Genomic DNA, 10967 nt, shown 5'->3' with positions numbered 1-10967 from the left:
TCCTCACACATGGTATAAGACAGCATACAACCAGGAGAATCAGAATTATTAGTACAGTTACCCCTATTTGGGCAAGTATCTTTTGCCACCCACTCATCCAACTGAAATATTGATCCCACAAGTCTGTGATCCCTGAATTCTTTTTCAACTCAACTGACAGATCTTCCAATTTCTTCATAGACAGAGTAACCTTACCATTCGAGCCAGTATTGTCAGGAATATATGTACAACATGTTTCGGTTCCTTCTATCATTTTACAGACACCTCCTTTTTCTGCTAAAATCATGTCCAGAGCCATTCTATTCTGGAATGTCATGTAGGATGTAGGGGCTAGCTGGTCAACGATTCCTTGAAGGGCATCCCTGGTGTAATTCACAAACCTCTGTTGGTTGTAGTATATGTAATTTATCTAATCTACATTTTTATTAACAGTTATCATGGGAATCAGGGATTCAAAACCTGCTTTACTTGGTCTCTGGCTTTAAATTTATTAGACACCCCCCTTGGGACTCCAATGGCATCTATATACACATGTGGGTCAAAACTACCAGAAGGAGCTTTTTGTTTCCTCCTACGGCCAGGCGTTGGGTCAGGGATATTCTCTGCTAGGATGTGGAGAGGCATAATGGCCTTTACAAGGGCATACTCACCAGTCCAAATCCCTTCCAATCTTATTCTAATCTTTTGGTCCCCAGTAATCATCCATGACACATATGTATACCTGGTCACTACTATCAGAACATGCTCGTTGTGTCAAGATCATATAGATTACGGTCATAGCACCACATGGGATCTGTACTACAGAAATCAAAGGTGTAAATAGCTACATGAGTGTTGGATGAGTTGTACCAAAATATAGTGGTGTCACCTATTTCAGTGATATCCACCTGTTGAGCCTCTGTCAGACTCATTAGAAAAAGGATATACAACATAGTTGTCATGGTGTAGATGACGCCTTTCCCTCAGGGTTCGGGACTTTCTTGCAGTGGGAGGCGTGTATCCAAGTGTTCTTCCTGGCCACCTTGTCAGAAGGGGCTGTGGTCAGCAGAACTTGGAATGGACCATCATATCTTGGCTCAAGGGAATGTTTCCTCATAAATGTGTTTACTAATACCCAATCTCCGGGTAATAGGCTGTGAGTTCCTGTATCTGACTCAGAATCTGGAATGGAGAAAAAACTTGGACATGGATACGGGTTAATTCACGTGATAATACAGTCACATAATCAGTTAACACATCAAATTGTAATTGCAACTGTTGTGGAAAATAACAACCAAATATGGGGGCTGAGCTAAACAAAATCTCATAAGGGGATAGGGAGTGTTCTCTCTTGGTGTGTATCTGACACTAAATAGGGCAATAAGCAGACTGTCTGGCCAACTCATGCCAGTCTCTTGGGCTACTTTTAGCATTCTATTTTCCCACTACTTTGGGGGTGATAGGGGGTATGGAACGCCAGAGTGACTCCTAATGCCGCCCATATTTCTTTGGTTACTGAAGCTGTGAAAGCGGGGCCCTGGTCACTCTCTATCACCTCTGGAAGGCCATATCTGCATACAACCTCAGTGAGGAGTTTCTTCACAGTTGTTTTAGCAGTCCTGTTAGTTACAGCAAAGGCCTCTGGCCAACTGGAAAACATGTCCAACACCACTAGGGTGTACTCAACCGCCCACTCTTTGGCATTTGGATATGATCAATTTGTATCCTTTGAAAAGGGTATAGGGGTTTGGCCAAGTGTTTCTGTGGTGTCTTCTCTGTGCGTCCCGGATTGCATTTTGCACAGATGGCACATGCTCTGCAAAAATTGTTCGTCAATGTGGTGATTCCAGGCGCTATATCGTACTTGTTGATGACAGAGTTCATGAGGCTCTTTGACAGATGGGCTGCTCCGTGTGCCCACTGGACTACAGCTGGAAACATATTCTTGGGTAAACAAAGCCTCTTGTTGCACTCAAACAGACCGTCTTTGAGAATAGCTCCTCTCCGTCTCCAGCTTTCTTTTTCTTCTGGACTTGCTGCTTCTTGGAGTTCCTTGAAGTAGTTTCTGTCCACAGGTAAGGTCTGTAAAGTGAACATTGGTTCCCACTCTCCGGTCACCTCTCCTTCCATTTCTGGTGGTCCCATGGCCGCTCGTTTTGCCGCCAAATCTGCCAGATTATTGCCTTTGGCTTCTGAAGAGTTTAATTTCCCATGAACTTTTACCTTCAGAATAGCCACTTGAATGGGTAGAAGGAGTGCTTCCAGCAGTCGTCCAATGGCTGCTCCGTGTCTTATGGATGTACCTGCCGCAGTCATAAATCCTCTTGCCTTCCATATGGGTCCAAAGTCATGGGCCATCCCAAAGGCATATCTGGAGTCTGTGTAGATATTGGCCCTTTTTCCTTAATTCATCCGGCATGCTGTTGTGAGTGCTTGAAGTTCAGCTCCCTGTGCAGATATTGCTGGCGATAGGGCTCTTGCCTGTAGGACTGTGTCTTCAGTAGTGACCGCAAATCCTGTGTAATATGTGCCTCCTTCATCTGCATATCTGGAACCATCAACAAAGAAAGTGAAGTCTGGATCCTGCAGAGGTGTTTCACTCACTGTGGGGAGATGGAAGATTTCCATTTCCATCACTTCAAGACAATTATGAGGCTCAGTGGCTCCATCATCCTCTCCACTTTCTGCATTACCTTCATTACCCCCCTCAGCAATTGGGAGGAGAGTGGCCGGATTCAGGGTTTGGCAACGTAGGAGAGTGACGTTATCAGGAAGGTGGAGGGAACACTGTAGTCTAAGATGCCTCGCTGTGGACAAATGTTTAGGTTGGACTTGGTTTAAAATGGCAGCAATGGCATACGGTGCCAGAAGAACAAGTTCATGTCCCAGTACGATATCAGAGGTCTTATCCAGCGGAGCAGCGAAAACTGCACGCAGACACAAGGGTGCTCCTCTAGTCACTGGGTCTAAACGGCATGAGTAGTAGCCTACGGATCGTAGGCAGTCTTCGTGGGACTGGGCCAATACTCCTGTGCCATGGCCTTGGCGTTCAGACATGAACAGTTTGAAAGGTTTCTCGTAGTCTGGTTGACCTAGGGCTGGGGCTGAAGAAAATAAGCGTTTTAGAGCCAAAAAATTGGAGTCGGCCTCTTCGGACAGATGGAAGGGCTCAGACTTGAGAGCATCGTAGAGTGGTTGCATAAACCAAGAAACATCAGGAATCCATGACCTACAGTAGGATATGAGGCCAAGAAAGGCATGGAATGGCTTCTGGCCTAAAGGGAGTGGCAAGTTCTGGATGGCCTTAACTCTTTCCTCCGTAAGATGCCTTGTTCCATGTGAGAGGCAGTGGCCCAAGAATACGACTGTTGTAGAGCACCATTGCAACTTCGGTTTAGAGGCCTTACAGCCTTGGTGTGCCAAGTAACATAGTAAACTCTCCGAGGCTTCTTCAGCCGTGGGCAGGTCATCAGCACAGAGGAAAAGCCATCCACATATTGAAGAAGGACCACTGCCGAATGTTCCTTTTGCCACGTGCCCAGTATGGTGGTCATGGCTTTGGCAAACTGGCTCAGGGAATTTTGCGCCCCCTTGTGGCATAACTGCCCAGGTGTATTGCTGCCCCTCATGGATAAAAGCGAAGAAGTATCTGCAGGGAGGATACAAGGGAACGCTGGAGAATGCATTTGCCAGGTCCACCACGGTGAATTACTTTGCTGTTGGAGATACCCCTGTGAGTAAAGTGTGGGGATTTGGAACGATAGGTGTCTCTAAGACAGTGGCTTCATTCACTGCTCGGAGGTCCTGTATCATCCTGTACTTCTCTGGTTCTCCTTTGGGTGTCTTCTTTTCTTATCGGGAACAAAAGCGTATTACATGGAGAGGAACAAGGTATGAGTGCACCATTTGCCACAAGGGACTTGACCTGCTTCAAAATGGCCTTGGATTGCGCTGGTTTCAGTGGGTACTGTGGTTTCCTGGGTAGGGGAGCTCCAGGCTTCAGTTCCACCATAATTGGGGGTACCTTTTAAACGTCCAATATCTTCGGGTCCTGTGGACCATAGACAACTTGGGATTCTGCTCAGCACATCCGGTGCCACGTAGAATGTACCATTGACTTGTAAGACCGGACACACTGGGTAGAGGCGGCTCACTCAAGGCGTTGGCCTTCCATTTGTCTAATTTGGTGTACCAATATGGCCGCCTCCAGGAAGTGTACTGGGCTGGGCAGGAAGGGACAAAGCAGGAGCAGCAAGATGGCTGCCATCAGGAAGTGTACTGGGCAGGGCAGGAAGGGACAAAGCAGGAGCAGCAAGATGGCTGCCTTCAGGAAGTGGGCTGGGCAGGGCTGGGGTGGTGGGCATAAAGTAGGCAATAGATGAAGGGCAGTGCTGTCCCTCCCCTCCTCCACCCCACATTCCAACATAGGGCGGTGGTTTTAGCACACACTTCCATTTACAATTTTGTGATACAAATACATTATACAATTGCCATTTTCCTGAATTTCTTCCAACTATCCTTCTTTATACAACACTTTTCCAGTTCTGTACCAAACTTCTGTCACGTTCAGCAAACCTTTTTTCACATAACATTCCTCTCTGTTCCTACAATGATTTATGCCAGTCCTGACCTTCAGCTTACAAACTTTCACTACTTTAGATAACTGTTTTAACTGCTTCACTTCCTTCACAATATGACATGCCAGTAATCCTTTTCAATATTTTAACACATTAATGGTACACATAAACAGTTTGTTTTTTTTTTTTTCCCTGTAGCAATACCTGTTCTGTCCACTACTCTTTGTGGATAACTTCGGCTACATTATACCAAACTTCTTGCTGTCTTCAGCACATGTTTGTCAACTAAGACATCTTTCTTCTCTTTTTTTTTTTCTCATACCTCCTTATCTTTGATTCCACATACTTTCTAACTTAACTAATTCCTTTAACATACTGCTCCCCCTCCCTCTGTGCAACCAGGTCACGTGCTAACATTCCTTTCTAGGGGTCTTATCAGCGTCTGACCCATCTCCTCCTGTCCTTGGTCCTTCCTAACAAATCTAAGACACTTCACAGGCTGCTGTCCAGACTTTCCTTAACCCTTAACAAACCCCAACCTTCTGTTATGAATGGCAAACATTAGCTTACAGACACACATTTAGGACATAACATAGCAGTCTATCTTGGTGGGCTCTGAGTACAGATCACTGAGTAACTCTTCCTAGCCCCAAAAATGGCTAGGGCACCCGCTGTCACACTACCGTGAGGCATATCCGACACCTCCTCTGTTGTGGTCAACACACAAGGTTACCACACACCCAGAGAAATTATGTGTCAAAACCCTCAGTAGGTCCACTCCTCTTCCACCTCAAGACTGATACATAAAAACACACAACAGAGACCCAGGTAACAGATAAGCACATGCAGGTATATTTAAATAAACTCCGGGCATACAAGGTTACCTGCCTTTATTGACCTTTAGCAGCCGTACTAGGCACAGGTATGAATCAACAACAAAGACAGGATAAGCAATGGTAAGATAGCAAAATATATCTTACCATGCTCCGAGAGGTGATTAAGCTCTCCGGCCTGTCCAGTTTGACTGACACCGAACGCCTTTTCATGGCGGCTGGCTGCAGGTTCATTATTCAGTTCCCGGGTTTCTTGGCACCAAATTGTTTTAGTCATGGACTTAATCATCCAGTGCTTATCTGTTCCTGTCCAAAATTTATGATGCTGGCCAGCTTGTGGAATGTGCGCACATAAAGAAACTCACACTGACACCTTTGGTCTGTGAAAACTTCTCTCTAATTTATTGAAATGAAACCGTGAGTTTATATATGAAAAATGATGAGAACATCACGTGATAACAGCATAAGCATTATATTAGTCTTTGATTGGTCACTTTACACGAAAACAATCTCTGTGGTGGTATAGGTGTGATCTTCTTCAGTCTTATCTTAAAAAGAGAAAAACATTATTTTGTCTTCCAAATCACACGATGGGAGGGGGTCTGTTCCTGTGAGCAAATATTTCTTAAGCAAGGATTTCTTAAAAGTACCACAAAGCCCAGCAGGCAGAAAATATTCACACAGCATATATATTCATGCTAAACATTTATAAATATGTGGAAAGAAATAGTATTAAAGTATAAAAGTAAATATTTATAAAACTTATAGAAATAGCGTATATATATATTCAATAGGAAACGAAATAGGCATTTTACCAAATCCATCACAGTGTGAGGTGTGCGGGTTAAATTAAGCGATTTTGATTTGTCCTCCTGTATATTCATACATGTGTTGAAATCTCCTCCCAGGACAATTGTGAGGTGCATGTAGCTTGAGATTTTAGAGGACAGCTCTTGGAAAAATTGCTTGGATGGGGAATTTGGGGCATAAATGTTGACCAGGGCCAGAGATGAGGAACCTAGTTTAATGTGCACAGCAACATAGCGTCCCTCATCGTCTGCCTCTATCGAAACAATGTCAGGAGAGAGTAGTTTATGAATGAGAATAAGTACTCCCACTTTGTGATTGATGGTGAGCTCAAAACCTGGCCTACCCATAATTTTTTCATGCGTGCAAAATCGGATTGAGTTAAATATGTTTCTTGAAGAAACGCGATGTCTGCTTTCAGACGCTTAAGGTGTCGAAGACTGGCCATATGTTTATGCGGCGATCTCAAGCCCTCAACATTCCATGAGACTATGCATGTCATGATAATGTGGTTATTGGGGTGGTTGTATACGATTGTGATCTTTTCCAATACAATGTTGACTTAGCGAATTCCTCACCATTATCCAGACTTTCCTGGTGTAGTGCATGGGGCTGGGGTGTTGGGGGGGTCTCTGGGCAGAGAGAGGGGAGAGAGTAGAGAAGGGGGGGGGGACACAGATACAAAGGCGACCCAGCAGGGGTCCATGGAATAAGCAAAAACAACAATAAACTTCAAAGGCATTTTGAACTTCACATTATTTCGCATGTTACCTCCAAACTTTGACCAGTGTAACCGGGGACAATAGGGTTTGAAACCTGCAGCAGGGGATTGTATATCCAGAAGCAAGGAATGGAGGGAACTCCAAGATCATTATGGTCTAGCAGTGGGGGGGGGGCAGCAATCCCTAGTATCGGCATCGGCGCATTAGTCAAAGCATGGTATTGGCCATAGCATACAAAAACATTATTAACTGAGAGCCAGAGGCCCTGATTGACTGGTAGCTTTGTAGGCATAACAGCAGGTAGATAACATTAATGTACAAAAAAGAACAAGAACGATAACTCAGAGCAATATATGTAGGTGAGCAGGCGATCGGGTGAGGTGAGAGTCACTTGTGTTGTGAAACTATTTATCATTGAGTGGTGAGGGAGGCGGAAATAAGAAGGAGAAGCCGAATGGGGGTCGAGGATTCCGTTAGGGTGGTCTTTGTTTGGCCGAATTAAAGTTGACGCGTTGCCTCTTTGGTGGGTCTTTTCCCGGACTGCGCTGATCTCTTGGGCCTGGGTTTTGGGGAGCATGGTGTGAATTTAGAGGGCCCATATATCTGATAAATTGGCTTGCAGATACAGGAGGGCTTCCTCTGGGTGCAAGCAAAATTTAGATTCCCCTGTAGACATCCTGAAGCGGAGTGTAGCAGGGTATGCAAGGGTGAATTTAATCCTTTTTTGGAGAAGTGCAGCGCATATTTGCTGGAACGCTTTTCATTTGCGGGAGACTTCCTGAGAGTAGTCAGCAAATAATAGCAGCTTGTGGCCCTCTAGTTGTAAAGAGCGTGCATTATGGAATGAATTTAGGATAGCAACGCGGTCAGTGTAGTTAAGATATTTGACGATTATAGAACGTGGGGTGCGTCTATCATTTGAAGGCACCCCAAGACGGTGTGCTCTTTCAACCTGGCAAGGTGACAAAATAGCCAGTGGGAATGCACGTAGAACAAATGTCGGGCAACGAACCCGAGTTGTAGGATTCTGGGAGGCCTATGATGCACAGATTGTTGCTGCGTGAACGGTTTTCTAAGTTGTCAAGTTTGTCCAGGATGGATTGCTGCATACGTTTAGAGTGTAAAACGCCGGCCTGCATAGCTTGAAATTCGTCCTCTAGATCCGAGAGGCGTTGTTCAGCTTCAGTTATACATTTGGCGTTGTCCCCCAAGTCCTTTCTAAGTTGCTCTATGCCCTGCGCTACTGCTCTGTCCACTGCCTGAGTAATGGTGGGTAGTAATATAGAAGCAACAGCCTGTGCAATCCTATCATATTGGTCCGTGGGACTAAGGGTGTCAGCCTGACCCAGTGAGTTTGTGGTATGTGGCTGTGCCTCTGCCATACCTGCTCCAGCATCAGTGTCCATGCTGCTGCTGTTCTGGCTGTGAACGGCAGCCATCTTGGCTGCAGGAGGGAGAGAGCTGTTCCCCTGGCATCGTGCAGCGGGGCCGGCAACAGGTACCGCTCCATGCAGGGGGGAGAATCGGTGGCACTTTTGTGCCTTATTGATTGAATTCCCTGGTGCAGGGAGCCGGCCTTGTAAGCGTGGTGCCTGGAGCCGCAGGTCCCGTGTCTACTCCATGTGGCGCCGGAACTGGAAGTCCCACACTACCATCTTTGAACGTACAACACGATGAACCTTGAAGCAGATGGGTTACAGGAGCAGAAGACCACACCCGGTGCCACTCTTGTCAACTAACAACAGAAAACAAAGGCTACAATTCACACAGGCTCACCAAAATTGGATAATAGAAGATTTGGAAAATGTAGCATGGTCTGACGAGTCTAGATTTCAGCTGCGACATTCAGATTGTAGGTCAGAAATTGGCGTAACAACATAAAAGCATGGACCCATCCTGCCTTGTATCAAAAGTTCAAGCTGGTGGTGGTAGTGTAATGGTGTGGGGGGATATTTTCTTGGCACATTTTGGGCCTCTAATACAGTCCCATACATGGTCTGAATGCTAAACGATTTTTTGTCCGAAAATCGGAAACGTCGTTCGCTTGGTAATCCGATGGTGCCATCATTGATTTTGAAAATCGGCCAACCAAGTCATAAGGTTCACCCCATATAACATGCAAAATTTCATGCACATATTCTTTTCGGAAAAACAATCGTACGATTTGACCATCGAGTCGAAAATCAGACGTTTTTCACAAATTTTCCAACATGCCCAATCACCGAAAAGGGGAGGAACCATGAAAATCGTCCGGTGACATTGACCCACTAACAGAGCGAAAATCGGCCGTTTATTCTTAGGGCCGATTTTCGGATGAAAAATCGAACAATTTTCGACCCGTGTATGGCCGACCTTAGTAGCAATTGAGCATCTTTTAAACGCTATGGCCTACCTGAGTATTGTTGCTGACCATGTCCATCCCTTTATGACTACGGTGTACCCATCTTCTGATGGCTATTTCCACCAAGCTAATGCACCATGCCTCAAAGCTCAAATCATCTCAAACTGGTTTCTTGCACATGACAATAAGTTCACTGTACTCCAATGGCCTCCACAGTCACCAGACCTCAATTCAATAGAGTGCCTTTGAGATGTGGTGGAATGGGAGATTCACATCATGGATGTGCAGCCGACAAATCTGCAGCAACTGCGCAATGCTATCATGTCAATATGGACCAAAATATCTGAGGAATGTTTCCAACACCTTGTAGAATCTATGCCACAAAGAATTAGAGACAGTTCTGAAGGCAAAAGGGGGTCTAACCCAGTACTAGCAAGGTATATCTAAGAAGGTGGCCAGTGAGTGTATATCTTCATTGAGACCTTGAGGACTCAGGGTGTTTAAAGAGAAAATACAGAATGTCTTGCATTCGCAAAGCTTGTTGAAACATTCAGCCTTGGTGTAATTGGGCGATATCTCCTCCAATAACCATACTTGAAACCCTTGATTGGATTGACCATGGGTCTCTTTGAAATGTCTCGGCACACTATCCTCCCTTGCTCTATGGCCCAGCAATATTTGTCAAACCTCACCCTAACTGCTCTGGTGGTCTGGCCCCCGTACAATAATTCACAAGGGTATTGCAAGCAATAGATTACGAATTCCGTGGAACAACCACTCAATGAGGCCCTTCCCTGAGCATTAAGACAAATGTTATATTCTTCTCAATAGAGTGCATTATCATTTTTAACTCTTTGCTATCATATCTACACTTAGACAGTGGCACCCCCTTGTTTCAATGGATATAATATATACATGTTTTTAAAACTGTTGTATCCATTTTATATATGTAATATCTCTGGCATAAGAAGATTTTTTTTTCAGTCGTAAAAAATAGATTTTTATATTTAAGTTTTTTGGCTTATATGGGTCTATTTGAAGTTTTCCTGTGTGCACATTTAAAGTTCCTTTCATGCATGTACTTTCTTCAGAAAAAAAATCAAACTATACTATCCCAGAGCCACCAGAGTATCCACTTCCTTTGCTGGAGGATACTTGCACCTGGAGAGAAACCTGTGCAGTTTGTAGTTAATGGCTAGGAGGTCCACATCTAGCATTTCCCAACTGTGACACAAATCCTGGAACACCTCTGGGTGTAAGAACCACACCTCCAGATCCCAGTTCTGCTGGGTGAGAAAGTGTGCTTGCCATTGGTCATCGCATGGAATGTACATGGCTGAAAAGGGTAGACTATAGAGTTCTGTCAAGAACAGGATTTGATTTGACTTCTGGTTCCTCCCTGATGATTGAGGTACACCAACCTAAGGGCAGTGCCCGACTGAATCTGGGTCAGATGACCCTCCAGTAGGATGGTTCAACACTTTAGTGAAAGCCAAATCATCTGAAATTCAAGGACTGTGGTTGACGAGATTCCCTGGAATTAAAAGTACTCCTTCCCAAGGTAATGTCTGTTGTGAGAAATTTCCAAAAGATGGAAAGTGAACTCCCTAAACTCCAAAGCTGAATTCCTGAATCACTTAGCCAGGAAAAATCAGTCTGTCCAGAGACTAGACTTGTCCCTCAATGACAGAATAGGACTTCTTTGAAA

The sequence above is a fragment of the Staurois parvus genome, unplaced genomic scaffold, assembly GCF_062004578.1.
Source record: "Staurois parvus isolate SC_StPar_1 unplaced genomic scaffold, SC_StPar_1.0 ptg000154l, whole genome shotgun sequence".
Classification (NCBI taxonomy): Eukaryota; Metazoa; Chordata; class Amphibia; order Anura; family Ranidae; genus Staurois; species Staurois parvus.
Note: the sequence above shows the minus strand (reverse complement) of the source record.